The sequence below is a fragment of the Coregonus lavaretus genome, assembly GCF_964263955.1.
Source record: "Coregonus lavaretus genome assembly, chromosome: 9".
NCBI lineage: Eukaryota > Metazoa > Chordata > Actinopteri > Salmoniformes > Salmonidae > Coregonus > Coregonus lavaretus.
The window spans coordinates 31,216,431-31,233,788 of NC_139996.1; positions in this window are offsets into that span (position 1 = coordinate 31,216,431).

The following is a 17,358-nucleotide window of genomic DNA, read 5'->3' on the forward strand; positions in this document are numbered from 1 at the left end:
TAGGCGGGGGTGCTCCAGTACAGTAGGTGGCGTTAATGCACAACAACGTTGGATGCCAGCCGCCGATAAACCCCACAAATGAAGGGGTGGGGGAGACAATGGTAGCTAGCTAGCCATACACCGGTAGACAGTATCCTTCGTCCCCGCCCCGAATTGCGGTCTGCAGTTGCACACTGTTGGCCCGTGTACACTTTAGGGACTGTACGTTATTTATAATGAGCGATACCTGGAAAAACTCGGACCTTTCTGAAATGAAAATGGATGGCCCTCCCTTCAGTAAAATATATTTTTACCTTACAATACCTGAACGCTTGAAAAAAAACAAACAAGTGACCCTCCCCAATACCCAAAATAATAATCAAAACATAAAGTGGATAGCAGAGAACATGCATACCGTTTACCCTCAGTCCTAGGACAGACCAAAGCCTTTAAATATGCAGTTTTAGAAACTGTTCTTCGTTTTGTAAACATTAGCCTCCACTGCGAACAAGGGTAGGGGTGAAAAGATCTCCATTATAATAAAAGCACTGCATGAATCTATCATCTTATTTGCGGTCCAATACAAAATTGCCTTTTATAAATGCATTTCATGCAATTCTACATAATTTTTGATGACTGGAGACAAGCAGAATCTTTTAACACCACAACAGAGCATGACAACGAATGAGTGCATGCTGCAGCACTTGAGAGGTTTTAATTTCTATACAGGCTATTGTTAGAAAATAGGATAGTCTAAGTTTGGAACAGTGCTAAAATTGTCTATCAATTGTAAAAATGTTGTGCAACAGAACCAGTTACAACTGAGGTATCTGATCATCAATGAATTCGAGAGAAAAAGCCATTTGTTTTTTAACAGAGCAGCCGCATATCATCAGGTAGGCCTATATGCACTTGTAACTTTTTTAAATTCCAGAAACTATAATTTTCTTATTTATTCTATTTTATTCCATGAAATTGTTATTACAAAATATATTTGTGTTGACTGTGATTGGGGCATGGGAATATAAGAGCATCTGCTAGGCTAAATTAACAAACTAGACATGCACAGCTCACTGCATGATCCTCAAATCAAAAACTGGCCAAACTAAAAGTGAATTCAAAGGCACTCTAGAATGACTGTATAGCCTAAAAGGGATTTTTCATTTCAATATGATTTATTCAAAATAAATATTTTTAGAAATTTCACTGAATACAGCCTAAATGCAAAATGTATAGGCATGTTGTTGAAGTGTCACTCCTGCTCCCTCCGGAGTTTGACGTCACCGGTCTGCTAACCACCGGTCCTGGCAACCCACATTGCGCACACCTGGCAACCATCATTGTGCACACCTGCTCCCCATCATTAAGCACACCTGGACTTCATCACCACCCTGATTACTCTCCCTTCATATAGCCCTCAGTAAGCTTCAGTCATCAGGCAGTGTTGTTTTCTCTCACGTTCAGGTCGAGTCTCATGTTTGGTCTTTTGTATCGGTTCCTTATTAAACTCACCTTCTGCACCTGCTTCCTGACTCCCTGCATATGTTACATGAAGTGCTGTTGATGTGTTGTTGAAATGCTGAGCGCTCCTGCCAGCCTGTAGCGTGTCACAAATGCTTCACAATTTATTTCTTAAATGGCAGGCTATAGCTTTGAAATAATAATATAGCCTAAATATTTCATTTGGGTTCCTTCCAAGGCTACCTGGCATGCTCCTGACTGATTTAGAGTTAGTATGTTTAATAGCCAGTTGAAATGTTGAACATCAATTGATGGTGACAGAATTGCACATTACTTCCCAAGCAAAGTCAATTTTTTGTCTCATCGGCTATAGAAGGTTGTAGCGCAGACTCAATGTCATAGAGATCCCATATGCATCGGTGTCACGTCTGTCCCCGGCATTTTACCGTTTCTGGCATAAAGCATTGCGGACTAAAGCGTCTTTATAGATCGTTTTATTCAGGTCAATTTCTTTAAGCTAACAAGGGGTAGGCCTATGCTTTTAGCCATTTTCTTTAACAAAAGCCACAATACCCTCACACACCCCCTCATTTCGAGCCCTGGTTTTAACTTAACACACCAAGCCCTTCACTCCCTGACACTGAGATATTTAAGGAATGCATGGTGACTGAAGGAATTGGCTGACAAAATCTATGGATAGTAGACTATATTTGAGTGTGTCAAACAGGTAGGCCTACCTCTTATTTCTTGAATAGAAAGAAATAGGCTCCAACACAAAGCCCTCTTGTTGTTAGTAGCCTAAAGTCAAATTAAAATGAAGACTGTTTAAATGATTTAGGGCTTCTCGAATTAGCCTACTTTCAGCACCCATGCGCTGACCATCTGCGCAGCTGCCACTTCATAGTAATGTAAATTACTCAAGTATGGCTTATTGTGAGGTCAATAACTCTCATATACAGTGGCAAGAAAAAGTATGTGAACCCTTTGGTATTACCTTGATTTCTGTGTAAATTGGCCATCAAATTGTATCACAACTATAGACAAACAGTGTGCTTAAACTAATAACGCAAATTATTGTATTTTTCTTGTCTATATTGAATACATAATTTAAACATTCACAGTGTACGTTGGAAAAAGTATGTGAACTCCTAGGCATCAGCTAACCTGGAGTCCAATCAATGAGATGAGATTGGAGATGTTGGTTAGAGCTGCCCTGCCCTATAAAAAACACTCACAGAATTTGAGTTTGCTATTCACAAGAAGCATTGCCTGATGTGACCCATGCCTCGAACAAAAGAGATCTCAGAAGACCTAAGATTAAGAATTGTTGACTTGCATAAAGCTGGAAAGGGTTACAAAAGTATCTCTAAAAGCCTTGACGTTCATCAGTAAGACAAATTGTCCATAAATGGAGAAAGTTCAGCACTGTTGCTACTCTCCCTAGGAGTGGCAGTCCTGCAAAGATGACTGCAAGAGCACAGCGCAGAATGCTCAATGAAGAAGAATCCTAGAGTGTCAGCTAAAGACTTACAGAAATCTCTGGAACATGCTAACATCTCTGACGAGTCTACGATACGTAAAACACTAAACAAAAATGGTGTTCATGGGTTCACTGCTGTCTGAAGTTCGCAAAAGAGCAGCTGGATGTTCCATAGCGCTACTGGCAAAATATTCTGTGGACAGATTAAACTAAAGTTGAGTTGTTTGGAAGGAACACACAACAGTATGTGTGGAGAAGAAAAGGCACAACACACCAACATCAAAACCTCATCCCAACTATAAAGTATGGTGGAGGGATCATCATGGTTTGGGCCTGCTTTGCTGCCTCATGGCCTGGACAGCTTGTTATCATCGACGGAAAAATGTATTCCCAAGTTTATCAAGACATTTTGCAGGAGAATGTAAGGCTATCTGTCCGCGAATTGAAGCTCAACAGAAGTTGGGTGATGCAACAGGACAACGAACCAAAACACGGAAGGAAATCAACAACAAAATGGCTTCAACAGAAGGAAATACGGCTTCAACAGAAGGAAATACGCCTTCTGGAGTGGCCCAGTCAGAGTCCTGACCTCAACCCGATTGAGATGCTGTAGCATGACCTCAAGAGAGCGGTTCACACCAGACATCCCAAGAATATTGCAGAACTGAAACAGTTTTGTAAAGATGAATGGTCCAAAATTCCTCCTGACTGTTGTGCAGGTCTGATCCGCAACTACAGAAAACGTTTGGTTGAGGTTATTGCTACCAAAGGAGGGTCAACCAGTTATTAAATTGAAGGGTTCACATACTTTTCCCACCCTGCACTGTGAATGTTTACATGGTGTGTTCAATAAAGACATGAAAACGTATAATTGTTTGTGTGTTATTAGTATAAGCAGACTGTGTTTGTCTATTGTTGTGACTTAGATGAAGATCAGATCAAATGTTATGACCAATTTATGCAGAAACCAGGTAATTCCAAAGGGTTCACATACTTTTTCTTCCCACTGTATAGCTTCATTATGGGAAACAAAACATATTATTTTTATTAAACTCAATTATAGCAGTAGGAAGCTTACCTCTGGTCCTCCTTCACATCTTTGCACTCTCCCTCTCAAACTGAACAGGACATCAGTAGTCCTAGTCCACACGCACAGATTTGGGATAGCCAATCCATTGTAATGCAGTGTATCCTAGTTTTATATGCACCATCCCAGCTGCGCAAAAACGTAGGAAAAAAGTACATTTTCATAGAAATATAACTTTGCCCTGTGCTTCTCTGAGCATGCTCTTCGTATAGCCTAGGCCTACAGCATAGGCACACTTGATATTGCGCGCCCAGCAGAGAATCAGGGATGAGGGGCAGTATCGGGCACACATTGAGATAAAATAAGCAACTAATTCTCAAACACTGAGCAATATGACACTCAGGCTCTATTTTCGGCTGGCGTTAAGGGGGAGCTTGTGTCAAACGCCGGATTGTTTGCAATTTCGACCTGTTAAAGCCAGCGCTCTACTATTTTCAAACTGTTGCGCTAGGATGGGTAATTTCAAATCAAATTTGATTTGTCACATACACGTGTGTAGCAGATGTTATTGCGGGTGTAGCAAAATGCTCGTGCTTCTAGCTCCGACAGTGCAGTAATATCTAACAAGTAATATCTAACAATTTCACAACATATACCCGATACACACAAATCTAATAAAATGAATGGAATTAAGAATAAATACATATATGGACGAGCAATGACAGAGCGGCATGGACTAAGATACAGTAGAATATTAAAGAATACAGTATATACAAATGAGCTGAGTAATGCAAGATATGTAAACATTATTAAAGTGACTAGTGTTCCATTTCTTAAAGTCGCCAATGATTTCTATAGGCAGCAGCAGCCTCTAATGTGCTAGTGATGGCTATTTAACAGTCTGATGGCCTTGAGATAGAAGCTGTTTTTCAGTCTCTCTGTCCCAGTTTTGATGCACCTGTACTGACCTTGCCTTCTGGATGATAGCGGGGTGAACAGGCAGTGGCTCGGGTGGTTGATGTCCTTGATTATCTTTTTGGCCTTCCTGTGACATCGGGTCCTGTAGGTGTCCTGGAGGGCAGGTAGTTTGCCCCCGGTAATGCGTTGGGCAGACTGCACCACCCTCTGGAGAGCCCTGCGGTTGCGGGTGGTGCAGTTGCCGTATCAGGCGGTGATACAGACCGACAGGATGCTCTCAATTGTGCATCTGTAAAAGTTTGTGAGGTTTTAGGTGCCAAGACAAATTTCTTCAGCCTCCTGAGGTTGAAGAGGCTCTGTTGCGCCTTCCTCACCACACTGTCTGCGTGGGTGGACCATTTCAGTTTGTCAGTGATGTGTACGCCAAAGAATTTGAAGCTTTCCACCTTCTCCACTGCGCTCCTGTCGATGTGGATAGGGGGGTGCACCCTCTGCTGTCTTCTGAAGTCCACGATCATCTACTTTGTTTTGTTGACGTTGAGTGAGAGGATATTTTCCTGGCACCACACTCCCAGAGCCCTCACCCCATCCCTGTAGGCTATCTCGTTATTGTTGGTAATCAAGCCTACTACTGTTGTGTGGTCTGCAAACTTGATGATTGAGTTGGAGGCATGCTTGGCCACGCAGTCATGGGTGAACAGGGAGTACAGGAGGGGGCTGAGCATGCACCCTTGTGGGGCCCCAGTGTTGAGGATCAGCGAAGTGGAGATGTTGTTTCCTACCTTCACCACCTGGGGGCTGCCTGTCAGGAAGTCCAGGACCAAGTTGCACAGGGCAGGGTTCAGACCCAGGGCATCAGGCTTAATGATGAGCTTGGAGGGTCCTATGGTGTTGAATTCTTACATAGGTATTCCTCTTGTCCAGATGGGATAGGGCAGTGTGTAGTGTGATGGTGATTGCATCGTCTTTGGGGGTGGTAACCAAATTGAAGTGGGTCTAGGGTTACAGGTAAGGTAGAGGTGATATGATCCTTGACTAGTCTCTCAAAGCACTTCATGATGACAGAGGTGAGTGCTATGGGGCGATAGTCATTTAGTTCAGTTACCTTTGCTTTCTTGGGTACAGGAACAATGGTGGCCATCTTGTCTTGTGGAAAATCACCACTATACTTTATTAACAATCAAAGGTCTTACAGAGTTTTTGTTGCATCAAGAATGACTTTATTTTTAATTCAACAAAGCCAGGTCAATCTGCAGATTGGAACCCCCTCTTCTTCTCTCCCTCCATCTTATATAGTGCCCTCTTCAGTTTCCCTCTTTTATTGCTCTGCCCACTTCCTTCGTCTCTGAGGGCGGCTAAATTCGACTTTCATTAAGTTCAGAGTACTACAATCAATCAATCCTTATCTTGCAAAAACACTCATGTTTAATTTAAACTCTGTTCAACCCTGGCTCTTTTCACTGTGTTTGAAGATAGAAACAAAAGGCCCAAGCCAGTTTCAGTCTTTGATATGATAAGACAACCATGGATCTAAGTAAGAGCAAGCAATTTGACCCTGGGTCAGCTTCCCTCTTTTACCCACACACACAGTGAAATGACCCAATTCAGTTAGCCACAAAGAATGTTAATTATATGTTCATGATTAACTCAGTTTCGCTTCATAGTCTATTAAAAATACACATCACTTGAAGCATGTGGGGACAGCAGACTTGGATAGGGAGAGATTGAATATGTACGTAAACACACCAGCAAGCTGGTCTGCTCTGAGGACGCGGCTAGGGATGCTGTCTGGGCCGGCAGGCTTGCGGGGGTTACCATGCTTAAATGTCTTACTCACGTCGGCCACAGAGAAGGAGAACCCACAGTCCTTAGTAGTGGGCCGCGTCGGTGGCACTTTGTTATCCTCAAAGCAGGCAAAGAAGGTGTTTAGCTTGTCTGGAAGCAAGACGTTGGTGTCGGTGACGTGGCTGGTTTTCCTTTTGTAGTCCGTGATTGTCTTTAGACCCTGCTACATACAGTGAGGGAAAAAAGTATTTGATCCCCTGCTGATTTTGTATGTTTGCCCACTGACAAAGAAATGATCAGTCTATAATTTTAATGGTAGGTTTATTTGAACAGTGAGAGACAGAATAACAACAAAAAAATCCAGAAAAACGCATGTCAAAAATGTTTTTAATTGATTTGCATTTTAATGAGGGAAATAAGTATTTGACCCCCTCGCAATCAGAAAGATTTCTGGCTCCCAGGTGTCTTTTATACAGGTAACGAGCTGAGATTAGGAGCACACTCTTAAAGGGAGTGCTCCTAATCTCAGCTTGTTACCTGTATAAATGACACCTGTCTACAGAAGCAATCAATCAATCAGATTCCAAACTCTCCACCATGGCCAAGACCAAAGAGCTCTCCAAGGATGTCAGGGTCAAGATTGTAGACCTACACAAGGCTGGAATGGGCTACAAGACCATCGCCAAGCAGCTTGGTGAGAAGGTGACAACAGTTGGTGCGATTATTCGCAAATGGAAGAAAAACAAAAGAACTGTCAATCTCCCTCGGCCTGGGGCTCCATGCAAGATCTCACCTTGTGGAGTTGCAATGATCATGAGAACGGTGAGGAATCAGCCCAGAACTACACGGGAGGATCTTGTTAATGATCTCAAGGCAGCTGGGACCATAGTCACCAAGAAAACAATTGGTAACACACTATGCCGTGAAGGACTGAAATCCTGCAGCGCCCGCAAGGTCCCCCTGCTCAAGAAAGCACATATACATGCCCGTCTGAAGTTTGCCAATGAACATCTGAATGATTCAGAGGAGAACTGGGTGAAAGTGTTGTGGTCAGATGAGACCAAAATCGAGCTCTTTGGCATCAACTCAACTCGCCGCGTTTGGAGGAGAAGGAATGCTGCCTATGACCCCAAGAACACCATCCCCACCGTCAAACATGGAGGTGGAAACATTATGCTTTGGGGGTGTTTTTCTGCTAAGGGGACAGGACAACTTCACCGCATCAAAGGGATGATGGACGGGGCCATGTACCATCAAATCTTGGGTGAAAACCTCCTTCCCTCAGCCAGGGCATTGAAAATGGGTCGGGGATGGGTATTCCAGCATGACAATGACCCAAAACACACGGCCAAGGCAACAAAGGAGTGGCTCAAGAAGAAGCACATTAAGGTCCTGGAGGGGCCTAGCCAGTCTCCAGACCTTAATCCCATAGAAAATCTGTGGAGAGAGTTGAAGGTTTGAGTTGCCAAACGTCAGCCTCGAAACCTTAATGACTTGGAGAAGATCTGCAAAGAGGAGTGGAACAAAATCCCTCCTGAGATGTGTGCAAACCTGATGGCCAACTACAAGAAACGTCTGACCTCTGTGATTGCCACCAAGGGTTTTGCCACCAAGTACTAAGTCATGTTTTGCAGAGGGGTCAAATACTTATTTCCCTCATTAAAATGCAAATCAATTCATAACATTTTTGACATGCGTTTTTCTGTATTTTTTGTTGTTGTTATTCTGTCTCTCACTGTTCAAATAAACCTACCATTGAAATTATAGACTGATCATGTCTTTGTCAGTGGGCAAACGTACAAAATCAGCAGGGGATCAAATACTTCTTTCCCTCACTGTAAGTCTCGTGTCTGAGCCGTTGAATTGCAACTCTACTTTGTCTCTATACTGATGTTTTGCATGTTTAATTGCCTTGCGGAGTGAGTAGCTACACTGTTTGTATTCTGCCATATTCCCAGTCATCTTGCCATGGCTAATTTACCTGTCTTATTTCAGCTCACTTGCGCTCAGATGGGAGGGGTGGAAATATTTGACGTGTGTCCTTAAAAACATGATTCAAAGTGCTAATTTCAGGCAGCGCTGGTATAGATATTTAAGACCAACCAAAAGCTGGTTTTAACGGTAACGCGGAAACAAGCAATTGTTACAGGAAAATAACTTCTAAATACTAGGTTTACCGGTATTCACCAAGGTTCTCATCATGGACACATGTAGCCTGTCATGAACCTTGCGTCCTGAGTCTGTTCCTGCCTGGGTTGCCGTTTTTCTGCTCGGTATCTCCTGTTTTCCCGAAGGTTCCTGAACGCACCCTGTCCGGTTGCCGGGCGACGTTGCTAGGCGGGTGATCTCTCGATTACCCGCACCTGCTTCTCATCAGCCTCAGCACACCTGGTCCTGATCATCACCCCTTCTTAAGCTCTGAGCTGACATCCATTCCCTGCCGGATCGTTAGCCATTAACATCATTCTCCCGGAACCTTCACCCAACCCCTGCCGTGCCATCATTTAATCTGCCACTTCACCTCCACCTACTCATCTCCGCCACCCGCTCCGTCTCCTGGATTATTCTGCATCCTTTTGAATCTGTAAATAAACACTCACCTTCGTTCAACTCACCTTGTCCTGGTCTGCTTCTGGGTTCGGTCTTAGAGAACCGTGACAGAACGATCCGGCCAGAAATGAACCCAGCGGACCTGGACTCTGTTCGCCATGCCATTACCCATCAGGAGAAGATGTTGGGACAACATAGCACGGCGCTACAGGAGATAGCGTTGTCAGTTCGGAACTTTTCTACCAGTCTGACGAAGATCCAGGCTCAGCTCAGTTTGCCGGTGGAGAATCCACCACCGGTTTCACCCATCTTGCCTGCCGCTTCTGGAGCTGTGCCCTTCCGTGAGCCCAAGGTTCCGACGCCTGATAAATATGAGGGGGATTTGGGAAGATGCCGTTCCTTTCTTATGCAGTGTGGATTAGTGTTCGATCTACAGCCCCACTCTTATGCCACAGACAAGGCTAGGATAGCCTTTGTCATTGAATTGCTGCGTGGTAGAGCCCTGGAGTGGGCTTCAGCCGTATGAGAATGACAGGACACCTGCATGGCTTCATACCAGGAGTTCACGGCAGAGATGAGGAAGCTGTTTGACCATCCTGTCCGAGGTAAGGACGCAGCTAAACGCCTGTTTTCTCTTCACCAAGGAGCTCGCAGAGTTGCCGACTTCGTTATCGAATTCAGGACATTGGCTGTGGAGAGTGGGTGGAATGAAGAGTCACTGCAAGCGGCCTTTTATCAGGGGTTGTCGGAGCAACTCAAGGATGAGCTGATCTCCTATCCAGAGCCTAGTGACCTGGACAGTTTGGTCGCTTTGTCTATTCGGGTGGATAACAGAGTTCGAGAGAGAAGGAGGGAGAAGCAATGGGGCCCGTCCAATCAATCAGCTTCTCGGTTCCCAGTCGGGTCAGGAGGTGGACCAGAACGCGTCGATCTTTGTCCACCACACAGGATTAGTGGAGAGGTCCTGCCTCCAGATTCTGAACCCATGCAAGTGGGGCGGCACGGGTTAACCAAGGAGGAGCGCCAACATAGACGTGAGACCAACCGCTGCCTCTACTGTGGTAGTTCGGGACAATACATCTCCACTTGTTCCCAGCGGCCGTCAAACTGCCCGGCTCGCTAAATTTGGGAGGACTTTTAGCGAGCCGGTTTCAACCTCTCAATACCCCTGTCAGACCCCGTTTCCCGGCTACCCTCATGAACAGGAATCAGAGTTTAGCGATTAACGCTTTCATCGATTCAGGTGCCGATGGCAGCTTTATTGATGCCGACGTGGTGGAACAGCTGGGGCTTCCCAAGGAGCGACTACCGGAAGCCATTGAAGCTACCACTCTGAACGGCAGTAGTCTGGCACGTATCACGATGAGGACTGAAACGGTTAAGATGCTGTTGTCAGGGAATCATTCTGAGGTTATCTCATTCTTCATTCTGCCTTCTCCCCATGTTCCTCTGGTCCTTGGATACCCCTGGCTGAAGGAACACAATCCCACGTTCGATTGGGTGACTGGCAAGGTAACTAGTTGGAGCATTGATTGCCATGCTAACTGCCTCAAGACTGCCTGTTCCCATTCTGTTCCCAGTCAGGTCATTGAGGCTAACCCCCCAGATTTGTCCCTGGTCCCCGAAACATATCACGATTTGGGGGAGGTGTTCAGTAAGCAGAGGGCTCTGTCACTCCCTCCCCACCGACCATATGATTGTGCCATAAACCTGTTCCCTGGAGCTGTCTTTCCCAAGGGACGGTTATACAGCATCTCCCGACCTGAACGTGAAGCTTTGGAGACCTACATAAAGGAGTCCCTAGCTGCTGGTCTCATTCGTCCCTCGTCATCACCCCTGGGGGCAGGATTCTTCTTTGTTAGTAAGAAGGATGGCTCTCTTCGACCTTGTATTGATTATCGGGGGTTGAATGATATCACGGTCAAGAACAAGTATCCCCTGCCCTTGATGAGCTCTGCTTTCGACTCCTTACAGGGTGCTACGGTGTTCACCAAGCTGGACCTACGCAATGCGTATCATCTGGTCCGGATCAGAGAGGGTGACGAGTGGTTGACTGGTTTCAATACACCGATGGGTCATTTCGAGTATCAGGTGATGCCGTTTGGACTGACCAATGCTCCAGCAGTGTTCCAGAGTATGGTGAATGATGTCCTGAGAGATATGATCGGTCTTTTTGTGTTTGTTTACCTGGATGACATTCTTATCTTCTCTAAGGAGCCTTCCAGCCACGTCCAGCATGTCAAGCAGGTTCTGCAGCGATTGTTGGAGAATCGCCTGTTTGTGAAGGCCGAGAAGTGTGAATTTCACGCGCACACTACATCCTTCCTCGGGTACATCATCTCCAGGGGAGAGATTAGGATGGACCAAGAGAAGGTTAGGGTGGTTCTGGATTGGGCCCAGCCCGGTACGAGATTGCAGCTCCAGAGGTTTCTGGGGTTTGCGAATTTCTATCGTAGATTTATCCGTGACTGCAGCCGTGTGGCCGCTCCTTTAACTGCCCTGACTTCTAGTACCAGAACCTTCAGTTGGAATCCTGAGGCGGACCGAGCATTTCTGGATTTGAAGAGGCGATTCACCAACGCTCCGATTCTCTCTCAACCTGACACTGCCCGTCAGTTTGTCGTTGAGGTGGATGCGTCTGATGTGGGGGTTGGCGCCATCCTGTCCCAGCGATGCTCCACTGACGGTAAACTCCATCCCTGCGCCTACTACTCTCGTCGTCTTTCATCTGTGGAGAGGAACTACGATGTGGGTAACCGGGAGCTTCTCGAATTGAAACTTGCCTTGGAGGAGTGGCGCCACTGGTTGGAGGGGGCGGAGCAACCGTTTGTTGTCTGGACTGACCACAAGAATCTTGCTTACGTGCAATCGGCTAAACGTCTCAACTCCCGTCAGGCCAGGTGGTCGTTGTTTTTTGGACGCTTTAATTTTTCCTTGACGTTCCGACCGGGGTCTAAGAACGGCAAGGCGGATGCCTTGTCCCGGATGTTCTCCAAGACGGAGGAGAGTAGGGCCAAGACTGAGACGATTCTTCCCCGGAACCTTGTCGTAGGAGCCGTTATGTGGAGGATTGAGGAGGAGGTTATGGCGGCCCTTCGGACGCAGCCCGGCCCCGGTAACGGTCCACCCGGTCGGTTGTTTGTGCCTAAGTCGGTCCGTTCGGCTGTCCTCCAATGGTCCCACACCAGCAAGATGGCTTGCCACCCTGGCGTGGCTCGGACGATGGCGCTTCTACGCAGACGATTTTGGTGGCCTGCCATGGGAGAAGATACTCTGAGGTTTGTTGCTGCCTGTCCAGTTTGTGCGCAGAACAAGAGTGCCAATCGGCCCAGCTCTGGACTTCTTCACCCCCTACCTATCCCCCGGCGACCATGGTCCCATCTGGCCCTGGACTTTGTCACTGGGTTGCCCTCTTCTGAGGGGAACACGGTCATTCTGACTATTGTGGTCAGATTCAGCAAGTTCGCCCACTTTGTGCCCATCTCCAAGCTTCCCTCTGCCTCTGAGACGTCCAAGATCCTGGTTAGGGAGGTTTTCAGGGTTCATGGATTGCCCAGTGACATAGTTTCCGACCGTGGTCCTCAGTTCACCTCTGCTGTCTGGAAGTCCTTCTGTTTGGCCATTGGAGCTACAGTCAGTCTCACATCTGGATTTCACCCCCAATCCAATGGACAGGCGGAGAGAGCCAACCAGAAGATGGAATCCACGCTGCGCTGCCTTGTTTCCTCCAACCCCACCTCTTGGGTCTCTCAGTTGCCTTGGGTTGAGTATGCCCACAATACTCTCCCTACTTCTGCCACTGGGATGTCTCCCTTCCAGTGCCTATACGGCTACCAACCCCCCCTGTTTCCTTCTCAGGAGAAGGATATCTCGGTTCCCTCTGTCCAGGCCCACATTCGTCGTTGCCACCGGACCTGGCATCGGGCCAGAAAGGCCCTCCTTCGAGTTTCTGACCGGTATCAGCTCCAGGCGAATCGTCGCCGTATTCCAGCCCCTGCTTATGCCATCGGAGATTACATTTTACATTTACATTTTAGTCATTTAGCAGACGCTCTTATCCAGAGCGACTTACAGGAGCAATTAGGGTTAAGTGCCTTGCTCAAGGGCACATTTACGTCATTTAGCAGACGCTCTTATCCAGAGCGACTACAAATTGGTGCATTCACCCTATAGCCAGTGGGATAACCACTTTACAATTATACTTTTTTTTTTTTTTGGGGGGGGGGTAGAAGGATTACTTTATCCTATCCCAGGTGTTCCTTAAAGAGGTGGGGTTTCAAATGTCTCCGGAAGGTGGTGAGTGACTCCGCTGTCCTGGCGTCGTGAGGGAGCTTGTTCCACCATTGGGGTGCCAGAGCAGCGAACAGCTTTGACTGGGCTGAGCGGGAACTATGCTTCCGCAGAGGAAGGGGAGCCAGCAGGCCAGAGGTGGATGAACGCAATGCCCTCGCCTGGGTGTAGGGACTGATCAGAGCCTGAAGGTACGGAGGTGCCGTTCCCCTCACTGCTCCATAGGCAAGCACCATGGTCTTGTAACGGATGCGAGCTTCAACTGGAAGCCAGTGGAGTGTGCGGAGGAGGGGGGTGACGTGAGAGAACTTGGGAAGGTTGAACACCAGACGGGCTGCGGCATTCTGGATGAGTTGTAGGGGTTTAATGGCACAGGCAGGGAGCCCAGCCAACAGCGAGTTGCAGTAATCCAGACGGGAGATGACAAGTGCCTGGATTAGGACCTGTGCCGCTTCCTGTGTAAGGCAGGGTCGTACTCTCCGAATGTTGTAGAGCATGAACCTGCAGGATCGGGTCACCGCCTTGATGTTGGCGGAGAACGACAGGGTGTTGTCCAGGGTCACGCCAAGGCTCTTCGCACTCTGGGAGGAGGACACAACGGAGTTGTCAACCGTGATGGCGAGATCATGGAACGGGCAGTCCTTCCCCGGGAGGAAGAGCAGCTCCGTCTTGCCAGGGTTCAGCTTGAGGTGGTGATCCGTCATCCATACTGATATGTCGGCCAGACATGCAGAGATGCGATTCGCCACCTGGTTATCAGAAGGGGGAAAGGAGAAGATTAGTTGTGTATCGTCAGCGTAGCAATGATAGGAGAGGCCATGTGAGGATATGACAGAGCCAAGTGACTTGGTGTATAGGGAGAAAAGGAGAGGGCCTAGAACTGAGCCCTGGGGGACACCAGTGGTGAGAGAACGTGGTGCGGAGACAGCTTCTCGCCACGCCACTTGGTAGGAGCGACCGGTCAGGTAGGACGCAATCCAGGAGTGAGCCGCGCCGGAGATGCCCAGCTCGGAGAGGGTGGAGAGGAGGATCTGATGGTTCACTGTATCAAAGGCAGCAGACAGGTCTAGAAGGACAAGAGCAGAGGAGAGAGAGTTAGCTTTAGCAGTGCGGAGAGCCTCCGTGACACAGAGAAGAGCAGTCTCAGTTGAATGACCAGTCCTGAAACCTGACTGGTTTGGATCAAGAAGGTCATTCTGAGAGAGATAGCAAGAGAGTTGGCTAAAGACGGCACGCTCAATAGTTTTGGAAAGAAAAGAAAGAAGGGATACTGGTCTGTAGTTGTTGACATCAGTGGGATCGAGTGTTGGTTTTTTGAGAAGGGGTGCAACTCTCGCTCTCTTGAAGACGGGATAGGGTCTGGTTGGCTACACGGGACCTCCCTCTGCGGACTGAGTCAAGGAAACTGTCGCCGAGGTTCATTGGTCCGTTTGTGGTGGAGAGAGTGATCAATCCGGTTGTGGTTCGACTCAAGTTGCCTAGGACGCTCAGAGTCCATCCCACCTTCCATGTCTCCTGCCTCAAGCCTGTTCTCCTCAGCCCTCTGTTGCCCCCTCCGCCTCCTCCTCCTCCTCCTCGGATGATCGGAGGAGGTCCTGTCTACACAGTGCGCCGCATCATGGATTCCAGACGGCGGGGCTGGGGTTTCCAGTATGTCATGGACTGGGAGGGGTATGGTCCTGAGGAGAGGAGTTGGATTCCTCGGCGTCAGATCCTTGATGCTGACCTCCTTCGTGACTTCTACCGCCTCCATCCTGGCGCTCCGGGTAGTCCGCCCGGTGGCGTTCATCGGAGGGGGGGTACTGTCATGAACCCTGCGTCCTGAGTCTGTTCCTGCCTGGGTTGCCGTTTTTCTGCTCGGTATCTCCTGTTTTCCCGAGGGTTCCTGAACGCACCCTGTCCGGTTGCCGGGCGACGTTGCTAGGCGGGTGATCTCTCGATTACCCGCACCTGCTTCTCATCAGCCTCGGCACACCTGGTCCTGATCATCACCCCTTCTTAAGCTCTGACCTGACATCCATTCCCTGCCGGATCGTTAGCCATTAACATCATTCTCCCGGAACCTTCACCCAACCCCTGCCGTGCCATCATTTAATCTGCCACTTCACCTCCACCTACTCATCTCCGCCACCCGCTCCGTCTCCTGGATTATTCTGCATCCTTTTGAATCTGTAAATAAACACTCACCTTCGTTCAACTCACCTTGTCCTGGTCTGCTTCTGGGTTCGGTCTTAGAGAACCGTGACATAGCCTACATCAAACGCAACCTATCCAGCCGTGGTGCACACTGCTCGTATGCACATGGAACAATAGTCCTGTGCTTTTTGTGCCGGTATACTTCATATTTAGAAACAAAAATAACTAATGTTTTTTTTCCCATTTCATTTTATTTGATTAAAAACCAAGCATAGCTCCCCCTCCTCTCAATGAAGGCTATTTTATTTTTGTCCTGCCCAATGCAATCACGTAGGCTAGTCAAGACCACCGATAAAGGGTTTGGCTCTGAGAAATTAATATTAATCACCAAAGCTTTATTAAAAGATAAAGTTTGAGAGGAGCAAAACTGTGAGCTGACATTCCCTTTTTATCTATCTATTGTAGGCAGGCCTACATTATTTTAGCCAAGCTTTGGAGGGGCATGAAACCCCCTCCATTTTTTTTTCTTTTTTCCATGATGTAGGCTACATGTGTCCATGCCCATCATGAAATGAGAGATGAGAACCTTGGTGAATACCGGTAAACCTAGTATTTAGAAGTTATTTTCCTGTAACAATTGCTTGTTTCCCGTTTCACTTTTTTTTACACGAATCCCTCCATATGCTACCCTTACCCAATGCCTACTATAATGAAAGCTGGTTCAACAGCAATGTGTCGTCTTCTTTATCCTGACGATTTGATGATATCATTACATTTTATATTCATTTATTGTTGTTTTTCTTCTTGATAAAATCTAACAGATAGCTTGTTTTTCGTTGAATTTTATTAAAACCAAACTTAGAATGATTCACACTGTCCTAGTTTTATGGTGAGAACGTCCAAGGCATGCATGCAATGTAACTTCTGGAGAAGTGTGAATGCGATCTGTAAGATGGTTCCAATATGTATATAAAACATATTTGGGAGCAGTATAACAGTGAGTGGACGTTCTCCCTTTCTCTTTATATTGAATCTTTGTCCAGCTACTGTGAAAAGTTTGGACGTGTGTAAAACCCTCCATAGTCTGCGTTGTTTTAATATTATACGCCCACAGGGAGAAATTATGGTGCCTTTTAGTGTATTTAGACATAGCCTATTTAAAACAAGTTGTTGTTTAATTTTGTTTAGAATTTGATTGGAATTATTCGCTCTCTTTTTAGGCCTTATCAATAATACATTTTATCTGGGCTATTGACAACGTTTGGCATGTCCGTGTGTCAGCCATAACACAATTTACAGTAGGCCTAGCCACTATACCAGTGCAAATGCTATGTACAGTTGAAGTCGGAAGTTTACATACATACACCTTAGCCAAATACATATAAATTCAGTTTTTCACAATTCATGACATTTAATCCTAGTAAAAATTCCCTGTCTTAGGTCAGTTAGGATCACCACTTTATTTTAAGAATGTGAAATGTCAGAATAATAGTAGAGAGAATTATTTATTTCAGCTTTTATTTCTTTCATCACATTCCCAGTGGGTCAGAAGTTTACATACACTCAATTAGCTCGCACACGCTTTTTCAATTCTGCCCACAAATGTTCTATAGGATTGAAGTCAGGGCTTTGTGATGGCCACTCCAATACCTTGACTTTGTTGTCCTTAAGACATTTTGCCACAACTGTGGAAGTATGCTTGGGGTCATTGTCCATTTGGAAGACCCATTTG